Consider the following 14,765-nt stretch of genomic DNA (forward strand, 5'->3'; position numbering starts at 1 on the left):
GTCTTCACTCTGCATTGCTACAGAACACTGGACTTTATTCTTCTTATCTAGCTGTAGCTTTGTATCAAAGTGGACTTGTAGATGAAGGGCTTCCTGTGGCTGGGCGAAGGGGTTGTGGGCCCTGCCAAGCCTGAACTCGAGGGAAAGGCCCCAGAGCCTCTTCTGTAGTGAACATAATCATGCTCCATGTGTAGTGAAATCCCTTCTTCCTCCTCCCTAGGTGCTCTTAAATATTTTCATTGCTTCTCTCTTTGCTCTTTGGCAAGACAGATTCTGAATTCACTTTATTTAAATTTGGGGGAATTGATGAGAATCATGTTTTACACCTAATTTCTCAGGGTGTCCATGCCCTGGAAAGGGTGGTGCTTCAGTGGATCTTTGCCTGTGCAGAAGAGCGAGCCTTCCAGTGCCCCTGTCCTTCTGTCCTTCTTCCCTCTTTTGATGACCTGGTCTCACCCTGTTGTCCTTTGGAAGAAAGATCCCTTCCACTCACATGAGGCCTGAGTGTTCTTTAGGATGCTCACTGGTGTGGAAGTGCCTGGGAGGCCCATGGAGCAGCCGCAGGACCCCCACACTCTTGGTTATCCCAGTTATGGCTTTTTTCACTGGGCTGACTTATTGCAGAAGGAACTGTACAACTTGCAGTTTGCTGCCTGCACTAATTCCTTCAAAGAACAAGAATCTTCCAAATGATTAACTTACATCTTTCACTCGACTGATCATGGTAGACGCCTCTGTTCTTCCTCTTTTAATGTTTGTTTAACGTATAATTTTAGAAGGCATTCTTACGGCTAGCGTCTTAAAAATATTTTGGTCAAGTCGCTTCCCAGCCTTAAAGCTTTGCCATATGCCCGGGAACAAAGATGTATGTGTGCTGAGACGTGGCTGATGGTTGCTGTGGCCAAGGAAACCAGCGTAAGTAGACATGAATCAAGTCGGAGCCTACCTTTCATCTCAGAGGTGGTGCAGCTGTGCGGTGGAGCCATTTGGACTCTTTACTACGATTTCTTGATTTTTTTTTTTACATGATTTACTATAAAAATTGGTGATTTATACGGAAAGAAGTGTAGGTGGTGCATACATTAAAATTTTAGGTTATTTGGGCAACTTGATATTGCCCAAAGCTGTCTTATTGTCCCAAGGTTAAAATTAGCAATGTGTTTGGTACATTTACTACTGAATTCAGTGGCATTTTAGAAAAACAGACGTGTGTAGTGTAAGAATAGATAAAAATTACAGGAAGTTTTGAGCCCAGCAGTAATTTTAGATTGCTAAATATATTCTTACATTATTAAATTTGATTGGGCTTGATTTGTGTCTGCCTCCCTCCCTTGAAGTCAGATTACTTAGTGACTAGGGACCGGGAAGACCTTGCTTCAGTGGGTGTTTTATTATAAGACACAAGTGAATTGAGTGACGTGTGTGCATTGATGCAAACCTTACATCTGCAAGACATACGCACGGCGTTTTATTAGGCATGTCACCTCCCTTCTGCTAATTGGTATCGTATTATTTCACAATAGGTGCTTTCTCGACGACGTTGGAAATTTAAAGATTCCCATCATGGGAGCCTGACTTTTGTGTTGTTTTAACTCTTTCAGTTTTGCTGTGTCTAAATGGAAGGAAATAACTTGTGAACCATCTTCCGTAGACAAAGTATATTTTCAGACTGTGACATTTAAAGGTTAAACATTGTTTCCCCAAGTGTGGCCCTCTTTGGTACCAAACGGTTGGTACCCTCCCGGTTCAAGTGATTCTCCTGCCTCATCCTCCCAGTAGCTGGGATTACAGGCACCCGCCAGCATGCCTGGCTAATTTTTTTGAATTTTTAGCAGAGAAAGGCCCCATCCCCTTCTTGGTACCAAACCTGCCACTGGCATCAACTTTGCGGATTAGAGTCAGCCACGGGGTTTTATGCCTCATTGAAGAGGGAGGGCAGGAGGAACTTCAGAAGTCATTTATTGCAGGATAAGCATGGTCTCCAGCTAGAATTTTCAACAGGACTGTTTTCATTGATTTAGTGACAAAATTTTTCCAAGGTCATTTAAGTGAGAAAACACAAATGGAGGACGCGTGGGCCAGTTTTTATGTTAAGTCAAATGTCCAGGAAACTCCACTGAGTGTGTGGATGCTGCCTGCCTTCACTCCCCTTCCCAGTGGCCGTCTCCCGTCACCCCCGCTCCCCAGGCGCCCGCCGTGCCCAGATGTTTCAGTGCCGCCTCACCGTCCCTCAGTGAATGGCCCTCAGCCCTGGGGCTGCAGCCAAATACTTTTTGAAAACATACTGCCATGGCCAAATAACATGAAATTCCCCATTTCTAAGTGTCCCGTTCAGTGGCATTAAGTACAGTCACACTGTTGTGCAACCATCATCACCATCCCTCTTTAGAACTTTTACGTCTTTCCAAACTGAATGGAACTCCAGCCCCATCAAACACCAACTCCCTGCAGCCCCTGGCAGCCACCGGTCTACTTTCTGGGTCTAAGAATTTAATGGCTCTGGGAACCTCATGGAAGTGGACTCATACCACATTTGTCCTTTTGTTTCTGGCTTTTTTTTTTTTTTTTTTTTTTTTTTTGAGACGGAGACTCGCTCAGTCACCCATGCTGGAGTGCAGTGGCACAGTCTCGGCTCACAGCAACCTCTGCCTTCCCGGTTCAAGTGATTCTCCTGCCTCATCCTCCCAGCAGCTGGGATTACAGGCACCCGCCACCATGCCCGGCTAATTTTTTTGAATTTTTAGTAGAGACGGGGTTTCACCATGTTAGCCAGGCTGGCCTCGAACACCTGACCTCAAATAATTCACCCGCCTCGGCCTCCCAAAGTGCTGGGATTACAGGCGTGAGCCACTGTGCCCGGCCGTGTTTGGCTTCTTTTATATGGCATAATGTCTGCAAGGTTCTACCAGGTGGTAGCATGTGTCAGAATCTTCTTCCTTTTTAAGGTTGTCATGTTGCTGTGTGTCTCGTGCACATTTTGCCTCCGCACCTGTCGCTGGATAGAGGCTCGGCCTGTTCCCACCTCGTGGTTGTGGTTCATGCTGCTGGGAACTGGGGTGTACAGGTGCCTCTAGAAGACCCTGCTGCCAGTGCTCCAGAAGTGGAATTGCTGTTTCTCGTGGTTGTGGTTCATGCTGCTGGGAACGCTGTTTCTCGTGGTAATTATGCTTGAATTTTTCGAAGAATCATCCTGTTTTTCCCAGCACCCCACCATGCTACTGAAACCTCACTTGAAATTCCATGTTGACTTTCCCTTAGCAGCCCTTTCCGCAGCTCCTCGAGCTCCAGGCGTATCCTCTGCCGCACATCACCTACCTTGAGTGAATGATGCGGCTCCGACTGCTGCACTGAAAAGGCCTGGGGTCAGAGGCGGAGGTTGCAGTGAGCCGAGATCGCGCCATTGCACTCCAGCCTGGGCAACAAGAGCAAAACTCCATCTCAAAAAAAAAAAAAAAGAAAAAAAAATGATAAAAGAAAAGACCTGGGGTCTCTCGGTATCACCTCTTTCTGTCTGTTTTCCTCGGAGGAGGAGAAGCCCACCTGCTGCGCAGTGCTGACCTTTCCCCTCCCTGAGACCCGCTTCACCCCTAGCTGTTTCCTCACCATCTCAGATCTTCTGTCTTCACCTTGAGCTGCCCCTTCACCCGGCCCAGATGTTCTGGAAATTCAGCCTGTGCCTTCTGGATTCTTCTTTGCCTTCGGCGTTTCTCTCTCCTACCTGACAAGAGGGTCCTTGGCCCCATTGCCTCTGCCCTCGAGTCCTGTTCTGTGTTCTGCCCCAAGAGATTGTGGCTGCTGTTCCTCCCAGGTGCCCCCGCCGCCCCCAGCTGCGGTGTCTCCAGTCAGCCTCGGAATTCCCTTCTGCTGTCTTCTCTTCTCTGTGCTACTGTGGCGGTGGTTTCATGAACCACTGGGCTTGCTAGGTCCCCAGTTCTTCTTCCTGAAATTAGGGCAGAAAAGTCTTGGAACCGTTTCCTGCGTGCTGATGCTGGACCTGCCCCTTTTTTCCTCGGCATCTCTTTTGGTGTTTTCCTGAAACTCCCATCTGGTGATGACTTGCTGTTTCTCAGAAAACTGTGCTGTTCTTCAGCTGCCAGGAGAAATGGGTCAGATTCCAGTGTGTGACATCCAGACAGCTTCATAGGCAGCCCCCCTGGCTCTCCAAGCCTTTTTCCCTCTTGGAGACCCAAGTAGAGCCAGTGCGTTCCCCAGGAAACACCAAACATTTGGGTGTGAGGAGCCTCCTGAGGGTTAGCTCCCCCAATCAGTGGTTGATAGAAATAGCATGAGCGCCTAGTGCCAGAGTAACTGGAGCTGATACTTATTGATCGCCTGCTGTTCAACATGCTTTGTATTTTCAACTGATTTAGTCTTTACAATAGCCCTATTAAGTAGATACTTTGATTGCTTTCTGATGAAGACACTGAGGCCTAGAGACCTTAATTAACCTACCCAAGGCCACAAGAGCTGGGATGGGGTAACGCGCTGGTTTAAACCCTGGTTGGCCAGTTCCAGAACCACTCTCTTTCCCATTTGGCTCCTAGAGAGTGTTGCTAAGTCCTGGCTATCCCTTGGTGTTTGGAAACAGGGCCCATGCCTGCCATCCACATCAATGGAGAACAGGCTGGATGCTTTGGGCTGGAAAGATGCCGACATTATCCCTGGTGGAGCTTTCCATCGAAGTGGACATGCATAAAGCAACTTAAAAACTCTGGTGAAATGCCACAAGAATTGGGTGAGTGTGAAGGGGAGGGAGGAGAGTTAGAAGGGGCTGGTCACGAAGGCTTGTGGGAGGAGACCTTGGCGATGGCCCCACTGTGTTGGCAGCAGGTGGCTGTATCTTGGCCACTCGTGGATTGCAGTGCTGGATTGAGGCGTTTGGGGCTTTTCAGTCAGTTCTTACAGGCATTGACATCATTTCAAGTCCACAAATATTACTACCTTCCCTTAGGATGACCCTGGGAAAAGACTACTCCATGCAGGACCTCGGCATAGTCTGTTCCATCTGGGGCTGAGAATGCCAGAATTTTCTATAGAAGGAAACTTTGACCATGATCCACAGTAGGAAATTGATGCTTACTTGGTATATGTGTGCGAGTGTGTCTGTGTGCATTGTATGTGTGTGTGTGCATGTGTGCATGTGTGTTGTGCATATGAAGCTGGAAAATGCTCACGAAGAAGTTCTACACTGATTCCCTGTGATGCATTCTGGCATTTTCTAGTCTAGTCTCCTTTAGTCTATTCTAGACTAATGTATTTCAGTTAAAAAAAAATTGCTGGTTGACAGGCACTAAATTTATTTCATGAGCACTAATGGATCTCAACCTGCATTGGAAAAACACTCTTCTTTATTCACCTCAGGACTCTGCCCCTCTGTCTCCTGCTTAGTTTATTATGAAAATATTGTTAGCTTTCTGCATTTCTTCTGTTGTCGTGTAGAGCCCCAGGCCCCTGACGCTCAGGCAACTTTTCTGACCAGCATGCGGATTGAACTGGGGTGAAGATTAATTGAATTTGAGGCCCCCCAAGCTGAGGTTGACACACAGATGCAGAGGGTTTGTCTTCCTTCTGGGGCACTGTCCCCAGCGAGCAGGCTTCCCAGTCTCTTTCCATTCTAACCATCACATGGCGCCATTTCCATCTGGCTTTCTTAGAGAGGAGCTGTGTTGAACTAAGCTATTCTGTAATCTCAGTAAATACAGCTGATGGGTGAGCTCTGCCCTCCCAGAGGCACATTTTTTGATTCCCTTAAAAATAATTTCCTGATTTGAAATGAACTGTATTTTCTTGCCTTAAATCTTACCCAGAATTCTTCCTTATGAGGAGTTTTTGCTGCTTTTTGTGTATTTATTTCCGGGCTAGCATCTGGGATCCACACGGCTACTCACAAATTTGTACATATAGAACTTTATTGTCCTCAGAACAAATGATCTGAATGTGTTAGGGATGATGATAATTTAAGATCAGACGGAATAGGATTTGCTTGCAGGTGAGGACGTCACGTTTCACTGAGTAACTTTGGGCCTGTCTGGCACCTCTCCTACAGCAGCTCCTGCCTTCGCCGCTTTGTCTTTATATGTGTCTTCCAGATTTTCATAAAGATATCAAGTCCTGTTAGTTGCATTAAACAAAGCAGCCATTTATTGTGTCCTTGCCCTCAGTTTAAAAGTAATATGTGATCTGGTTAGAAAATGCCAAAAAGTTAATTAAGAAAAATAAGAACCATTTATCACCCTACCTTCCAGAGATTACACTGTTAGCATTTTTGTTTTTATAGTGATGAGCTCTTTTTGCTCATTTAGCATTATCCTATATATATACACACACATATGTATACACCCACACCTATATATACACACATATAAATGTAACATATGTATAGTATACACACACACACACTTTTACAGTGTTGCATTTTTCTGTATATATCTGCCTGTGTCCTTCAGTATTTTTCAAGCACACATTTTGAAAGGTTACACATTGCCTCATGGCTGTATGATAACTTACTTAACCAATTTTCCATTTGAGGGCACTTAGCTGGTTTCTAGTTTTCAGTTTTCATGAACAGTGCTTGGCTGACCTCTCTGTCTATGGCAAAGGCCTTGCTCCATCTGGTTTGCTCTGAGGCATCCAGATTTTCAAATGCTCTAAAGTCCGATGAAAGTCATGATCAAGGCAATTAGGACTTGGTTCCTGGGTGATGACTCTGTGCTTCTTTCATTGGTGCCGTGTGTCTGCCCTGCCTTGGTTTCCACTAGAGCTCCCGTCTGTTTCTTTTCCACTTCCTTCTATGCTTCTTGTCATTGGGCTATGCAGCTGCCATGGTGGATGAGTCGGGAGCCACTTCCCTCTCTCAGAAGCCACCTGCTTCTGTGACCTTTGTGTTTCTTGGTACAGGATTGTTGGCCAAGTTAGGTAAGGAGACGAGAACTCCGGTGCGTTCCACTCCCTCTGACCTGACGAATCAGGGCCTGGAGCAAACCAACCAATGAGATGTTGGCACCGTCATAGACCAGCAAGCAGCTTAAAGAAATTTGGGGGTATTTTGAGTCAGAAGGGTTTCCCAAGAGCAAGTAATGAAATATTTTCACCTTCTTGATTTTGAGTGGAGGAGGGGGTGCACTGATGGTGTTAATTGATCTGAGGATGTCGTGGGCATGAGTCAGGAGTCTATTTGAGAGTCTCTCATCATTCGTGGGGACACAGATGCGGTGGTTTGGATGAGGACCGTCTAGGTCACATTGTCTGTGTGGAGACAGACTTGTTGAATTAGAATATTGGGCAGCTGAGGCTGGCAACTCAGGTGAAGCCAACCATGACAGGAATGACTACACTTGCTGAGAATCAGCAACAGGCCAGGCCTTCTGGAGAGTTCTCCTGCAACAAAGACAAGAGAGGGAGGTCCCAGAGTCGAGGAGGTGAGTGGGCCAAGTTTGGAAGTTGCTCTAACAAAATACTACAAACTTGGTAGCTTAAAACAGTGGTTTTTTTTCTTCTCTTAGAGCCTTGGAGATTAGAAACTTGAAATCAGGGTGGCGGCAGGGCAGGTTCCTTTTGGCTGCTCCAAGAGATGATGTGTTCTGTGCCTTTCTCTAGGTTTCTGGTGATCCTTGGTATTTCCTGACTTGCAGACGCCTTGCTCCAGTCTCTGCCCCCGTCTTCACGTAGCACTCTCCCTGTGTGTCTGTGTTTGTGTCTCTTCTCTTCTTATGAGGTTGTTAAATTCAGGGCCAACTCTACTGTGGCATGGCCTCAGGTCAACTTGATTATATCTGAAGAAAGACTGTTTCCAAAACATTCACAGGTCCCAAGGGTTGGAACTTGAATTTAGCCCTCTTTTTTTTTTTTTTTGAGATGGAGTCTCGCCCTGTCACCCAGGCTGGAGTGCAATGGTGTGATCTCGGCTCACTGCAACCTCCACCTCCCGGGTTCAAACGATTCTCCTGCCTCAGCCTCCCGAGTAGCTGGGATTATAGGCACCCACTACCACACCAAGCTAATTTTTGTATTTTTAGTAGAGACAGGGTTTCACCACATTTGCCAGGCCGGTCTCGAACTCCTGACCTTGTGATCTGCCCGCCTCAGCCTCCCAAAGTGCTGGGATTGTAGGTGTGATCCACTGCACCTGGCCTGAACGTAACCTTTTGAAGGACACAGTTTCACCCACGGTAGACGTCATCGTGGACGTCAGTGCAGAGTTCACTGGCAGGTCAGTGGTGAACAAAGGACTGGAGAGGAAGTGGGTCCTTAGCCAGGCACCCACAGTCAGTTTGACATGGGAGCTGCAGGACTGGAAACTTCTTAGAATCTAGTGTGCACATGAGTCACCTGGAGGTCTTGTTAAAATGTGATTCCGACTCTGTAGGGAGGGGGCCTCAAGATGTTTCATTTTAATCAACTCCCAGCTGATGCTAAGGTTATGGGTCCCTGGCCATATATTGGGTCAGAAGTGGCCACGCCTCGCCTTGCACAGACAGCTGCTGTGTGAGCAGTAGTGTTTGTGGGTAGGGCACCTGGTCTCAGTTCTTGCAGCCTTCAAGGCTGGCTTCATTCAGGCTGCCTGCCCTCAGCTGTCTGACGTTCTGGACTATTTTGATTTGATAAGTTTGCCCTACACACAGATGATGACACACTTGCAAGTGTGTCACGTTAAGAAAGACTCAGCGGAAGAAGGAACGAGGGAAGTGAAGAAAATATTTTATGGCTTGCTCTTAGAAGACCTGTGGGTCCAAGTGCTCCCCACTTCATTATACGGCTTGCTGGTCTGTGGCCCTGCAGAGGGTTGGGTAGTCTGGCGGAGATCTGAACTCACCAGGTGCTGCAGCATTCCGGTCTTCTTGGTTGCTTCCTAGGATTCTTCCTGCCCTCTCTGGAGGGAGCAATACCACTCACATAGGCAAGAATTAATCAGGAGAGGTCTGGATAAATACGCTTGTTTCCTTGAGCACCTCTCCACCCACGTTTATACTGTGCACAGTACTTTGCAACAGGAGCAGAAATGCAGCAGTAGCACTGCCTTGCAGAAATGCAACAGTAGCTGAAATGAAAATCATCTCTCTTCCACCGTTTCTTCAGCAAACCAAGTATTTCTGTTGGTTTTCTTCCAATGCTAGTGCATGCCCATCAAAATGTTTATACTTGCAACCTGCGTAGTTTTTGGTTTACTGATTTTTTATCATTTTATCACAACACCTTTCCATTATTAACGTGTAGTTGTAATTGTAATGGCTGTATGCCAGTTCAGAACATGTGCCTGAATTGATGTGCAGTCATTTGCTTAATCAAATGATTTTTCCTCAAATTAATTTTTCTATTGTTGAATACTACCATGTTGCTTTTAGCATTTTAAGCCTGCAACAAATTATTTCATTGATAAGTAGTGTGTGTTTATGTTTTCTTTAATTTTATGATCCATTTTTCCATGTTGATTCCTTCACATTGCCATTTGTTAGAGGACAAGGCTTTAATTTGAGATTGCAGAATTCTAGGCATTTGCTTGCCATCCCTCCTGCCTTGCCCCCAGTAATGACGCTCACTGGTGGAAAATCTCTCCTTTGGCCATGGTGGCTTCAGTGCTCAGGAACCTGAACTTATTTTCTTCTCCCACCCCTGACCTTGTTCAAAGATCTCTCTTGTTAGGTGCTCCTCCCACATCTGTGCCCTCGGTCTTGGATTCTGCCTGCTGCCAACATGCAAGGTGCCAGTGAGCCCCTTTCTTCTTCCTCCATCATGGTCAGGATTTATTCAGCATTTCTCTGAAAGTGAGCAGGTCTCAGAGTTATGCTTAGTACCTCATCGTTGAGTTATGTATTCACCTGTTTAAAAAATTCCTTCAATCATATGTTCATTCTCCTGTGTGCCAGGCATTGTGCTAGGCACTGAGGAGTTACAGCACCAATCACACAGATACGCTCTGTATTCTCATGGTGGTTCCATTGGAGTGAGCAAGGCAGGCGTGAACTCAGTAACCATCCCCTATGTGTATAGTTGCACAGTTGCAATATGTGATTTTAAGCAAATCACAGACATAAAATTATCATTGTGGATTGTAGTCACTCATTTTAAGAAAAAGTAAAGGTCAGGGTGACAAGGTATATCGGGGCATTGGAAGTAGTTTAGGGGTTCAAAGAAGGTGCTGATACAAAGGTAGTCACCATGAGGTGCTTGAATATGTAATACAGCAGAGGAAAATGCCAAACCCAGACTCTCGTATGGTTTGGAGAAAACTGTGCTGCCACTTTTGTCCAGAGGGGTTGTGGAGCATGAAGTAATCCTAATCCCTTCTGTTCGTGCAGTACTCTCAGGCACCAAAGCCTTTGATGCGTGTTATCTCTTAGGATCCTCCCAGCACTGCCATGGTGGTTGTTAAAAATAATGAGAAAGCTTTCTAAAGGGATGGGCAGAGAACATAATCATGCAAAGTCTGTGCGTCTTAGTAGCTGACTCATTGATGGAAACATTTATATCCCACATCCACTGGCTCTTGTCTGGCTTCTTCAAATGCACCTGTCCCTAGGAGCCCTTCCTAGAGATACCAGCATTTAGAACAGACCAGTCTAAACAAGGTCTTCTCAAGTGAACTGAAGATACTAGGCCTGCAAAGGCTCATCTGCACCTCACTTACGATGTGGCATTTATAAATGCATTCACCGTAGGTGTTTGTAGATTCTTTTTATGTTTTAAGTTTTAAGTTTGCAGCATTGAGGCCTATTTTGATTGCAAATTGCATAAACCTCAAATAAGATTTAAATCAAAGGAAAGGTATTGCATGCTTATAGGTGACTCAACATTAAGAATTCAGTTCTTCCCAACTTGATCTACAGATTCACTGCAGTCCCAATCAAAATCCCAGCAAGTTTTTTTGTGGCTATTGACCGACTGATTCCGAAGTTCATGTGGAAAGGCAAAAGACCCAGAAGAGTCAACACAATATTTATGGAGAACAAAGTCAGAGGACTGGCACTACTCGACTTCAAGTCTGCTGGAAAGCCCCAGTAGTCTAATTACAGAAACCCAACTCCAATTCACATTAGAAAGAAGGAAATTAACTGACTCATGTAGTTTGGGAGTCCAGGTGTTAAGCATGAGTGAGTTTAGGGTTTAGAAGGCATCCTCCTCTTGGCTTAGTATTTATTTCTCTCCATTTGAGGGAAAAGTGGCTGCCAGTAGCCAGAGGCTTGCAATTTTCTTTTTTGTCTAATAGTCTTCGAGGACACAGAGTGACCGTATCCCTCTTTAAGGCAATGTTAATCTTCAGACAGAACCGTCGTTAACCTTCTTTTAAGCAGGAGGCTATCCCTGAAAGGAAAAGACTGTGAAGTTGAAACAGAAGTAGAGCTTCATATTGCAGAAAATGGAGAAAGAGGGATGAGAGGACTCACAGGAAGGCTGAAGGGACATTTGTAAATGCAGCTGAAACCAGTGCAAATTGGTGACTTTGTGAAATGGGTTTTGCAGCTATTCTTTGGAGCTGTCTGCTGAGCTGATGGAAAGGGTAGTTAAAAGCTTCATTTAGGATTGGTGTTCCGCCAGCATGCCAAGTAGCCCAAACCGAGGCCTGGGAGGAGAGCAGACTTTAAATATGTCCCAGGAAACGTTTTATTGAGAAACATGTCAACTACCACTATAGCATTATCAAGAGGGAAAAAGGAATATTTCATATGTGAGCTTAAAAAATCATTAGCTCTGTTATATTGAATACTTGCAAAATTTCATTAAAATTGTTTTTGCAGAATTTTATGATAGAATAAATTACTTTTGTGTATGTATTGATGAAATCATGGAGTTATATGAGTTTGGATTTCTCAAGCACCCAAATAGTCAACATCAAGAATCAGGGAATTAGGAGGTTAGAAAGTCACATCTTTAGTTTTTTTCAGGAACTTGCCCAGGAACAGAGGGGTCCTAGGTGGGATGACCAGACCCCAGTTCTCTGTTCTTCAGCCCAGTGCTTTTTTCATGACATCACTCAAGTCAGATTTTAAATTTGTGCATTACACTGGCTTTATTTAGAATCCTGTGCCAGGCAATATAGTTTTGATTAGAAGCTGAACAGTATTATTCTCCATGAACTGTGAATGTGACACTTTTATAATTCAAGTAGAATTATTTTTCCCTTGGGAAATCCTATACATTCAATATGGTACATTGAATTAGGAAAGAGGTAGAAGAAAAAAGGGGCTATAAAAAGTGTATCTTATTAAAACAGTAGGTTTTCTTCTTGCCTGTGTCACCTTTAGATTGTAATTCTTAGCATCACTATTTTTTAAATCACAAATTGTCTTCTATCTAGTGAAATGATTAAGAAAGAACAGTAGTCCTCATTTGATTAGGTGAAACTTGACACAAGTCTCGTTGATTTTTGAAAAGGACATTTTCATATAATTCCAAGAAATACACATTCTGACATTAAACATTTTATATGATCCCTATTGAAGATTAAAAGGAGAGGTGTTTGGCCGGGTGCAGTGGCTCACACCTATAGTCCCAGCACTCTGGGATGCTGAGGCAGGTGGATCACCTGAGGTTGGGAGTTCGAGACCAGCCTGACCAACTGACCAACATGAAGAAATCCTGTCTCTACTAAAAATACGGAATTAGCTGGGCTTGGTGGTGCATGCCTGTAGTCCCAGCTACTTGGGAGGCTGAGGCAGGAGAATCGCCTGAACACAGGAGGTGGAGGTTGCGGTGAGCTGAGGTCGCGCCATTGCACTCCAGCCTGGGCAACAAGAGCGAAACTCTGTCTCAAAAAAAAAAAAAAAAAAAGGAGAGTTGTTATGTCTGAGAAATTAGGTGGCCATCAAGTTTTTTCATGGTTTTTCTTTCATTGATTGATTTGATTGACGTACTGAGACCGAGTCTCACTGTCACTTAGGCTGGAGTGCAGTGGCACAATCTTGGCTCACTGTAGCCTTGACCTCCCGGGCTCAAGTGACCCTTCCACCTCAGCTTCCAAAGTAGCTGGGACTATAGGCCAGCACCACCACAGATGGCTAATTTTTGTAATTTTTGTAGAGATACGGTTTCGTCATATATTAGTCTATTTTCACACTGCTATAAAGAACTACCCGAGACTGGGTAATTTATAAAGAAAAGAGGTTTACTTGACTCACAGTTCCACAGGTTTAACGGGAAGCATGATTAGGAGACCTCAGGAAACTTACAGTCATGGAGGAAGACTTTCATGGACCTTCTTCACATGGCGGCAGGAGAGAGAGCGGAGGGGGAAGTGACACACACTTTAAACCATCAGATCTCATGAGAACTCACCGTCATGAGAACGGCAAGGGGGAGGTCTGCCCCCGTGATTCAGTCACTTCCCACCACGCCGCTCACCCGACACGTGGGGATTACAATTTGGGATGAGATTTGGGTGGGGACACAGAGCCAAACCATATCACTCCGTGTTGCCCAGGCTGAGTGCTAGATTCCTGTGTGTTATTTTAGGGCACTGTATACTTTTATTATTTACCAATGTTTGAGAAGTTTATGATGGTTCACAAAACTTTCTTTTCCTACGTGGGTCTTACGTGTGTTTTTGAGTGAGCTGATGATACACTCGTGGCCAGCACTGTTCTGTGCTGTGTTTCTCCACCCAGTGTGTGGACATCTTGCTGTGTGCACAGGTAATATGTCCTTCTTACACAGAGGGGTGCAAAGGTTGAGTCAAATCAGCATCCAAGGAGTTGCTGATAAATTGAGAACTTCCTGACAGCAAGTGACACCAAAACCTCAACTAAAATGATCAGCAAAGATCCATTAAGAAAATATCGGCTGGGCACGGTGGCTCGTGCCTGTAATCCCGGCACTTTGGGAGGCCGAGGCGGGCGGATCACAAGGTCAGTAGATCAAGACCATCCTGGCTAACACGGTGAAACCCCGTCTCTACTAAAAATACAAAAAATTAGCTGGGCGTGGTGGCGGGCGCCTGTAGTCCCTGCTAATCAGGAGGCTGAGGCAGGAGAATCGCTTGAACCCCGGAGGTAGAGGTTGCAGTGAGCCAAGATCACGCCACTGCACTCCAGCCTGGATGACAGAGCAAGACTCTGTCTCAAAGAAGAAAAGAAAATACCAAGAACCAGAAAACGGGTCGTGGCGTAAACCTTGGTGAGGACCTTGGAATTCAAGGTGAAAGGCAGAGCGTGCCCCAGGGAGTGGTGAGGGTTCCTGCAGCATGTGCAGCTGCATCCCCCACCCCGGCACCCTGGTTTCTCCTCACTGCTCAGCTCCTCTGGAATCCTTGCCTTCCCACCTCATTGGTGGAGCTGCTCCATTGAAACCCAAGACTCCATTCCAGGCCTGGCCTCAGCCCCATCTCTGCCCAGGGCTGACAGGGGGGCTCCCTCATCTACCCCAGGGCCTGTGCCTTCCTCCTTCCTCCTGGTGGCATTTCCATGTTGGGGGCCCCTGCTTGTCCCTGGGGTGCAGGAATTCTTCAGCACCTCTGGCATTTTGCTCCTGCCTTCTTGCCTGGAGTTTCACTGCTGTCTGCAGGCCTTTGAGAACAGAGGCAGGGAGGTGCCAGAAGCCCTTGAGAGTGTGGTGATTAGGGGTTGGATGCCCTGTGCGAATGGCAAGGAGGATGATTCTTGAAAGAAAATGTCAGGGTAACTTAAATTTCTCTGAGGTCAGCTTGCTTGTTGTTAATTAAGTTCTTACTATGAGGGCCGAGCGCGGTGGCTTACGCCTGTAATCCCAGCACTTTGGGAGGCTGAGGTGGGTGGATCAATTGAGGTCAGGAGTTTGAGACCAGCCTGGCCAACATG

The 14,765-nt window shown here is 45.8% G+C and overlaps 1 protein-coding gene across 6 annotated transcripts in view; it reads left to right on the forward strand.

Annotated features, from left to right (window-relative positions):
* The window catches only part of DOCK1 (dedicator of cytokinesis 1), a 561,485-nt gene that overhangs the window by 162,533 nt on the left and 384,187 nt on the right, over positions 1-14,765 (forward strand). The gene's annotated exons all lie outside the window — the stretch shown is intronic.

This window comes from Pan paniscus, chromosome 8, assembly GCF_029289425.2.
Source record: "Pan paniscus chromosome 8, NHGRI_mPanPan1-v2.0_pri, whole genome shotgun sequence".
Classification (NCBI taxonomy): domain Eukaryota; kingdom Metazoa; phylum Chordata; class Mammalia; order Primates; family Hominidae; genus Pan; species Pan paniscus.